Genomic DNA, 352 nt, shown 5'->3' with positions numbered 1-352 from the left:
GTGCAAGGAGGCAGCAGCCTGGCAGCCACATAGGAAGCAATGAGGGAAGCACATTTTACCTCTTTTTACCCTCTTAGGGGTTGAATTTCTATAAATCCCTTCTTAGTGAGCATCTACATCATGGTAGGAGTGCTCTTCCCGAATTTCGTGTTTTTAGGTCCAAGGGTTTGGCCTGGGCGTTGATTTTACAGTGAGGGGACTTTCTTTTATATATATAGATGAGATTGCCTAAGAAGGGGCCAACAATAGCTCCCCTTGGGGCACCTGTAACCATTTCTTCTGCCAGTTGTGACATCTTGGGCCTGGGTATTTCTACTGTTCACTATCATAATGACTCCAACTACTTCATCCG

Source organism: Gekko japonicus, unplaced genomic scaffold, assembly GCF_001447785.1.
Source record: "Gekko japonicus isolate JY-2015 unplaced genomic scaffold, Gekko_japonicus_V1.1 scaffold3025, whole genome shotgun sequence".
In the NCBI taxonomy this organism is placed as follows: domain Eukaryota; kingdom Metazoa; phylum Chordata; class Lepidosauria; order Squamata; family Gekkonidae; genus Gekko; species Gekko japonicus.
The sequence above is the reverse complement of the archived record's forward strand: the minus strand, read 5'-3'. Positions refer to the sequence as shown.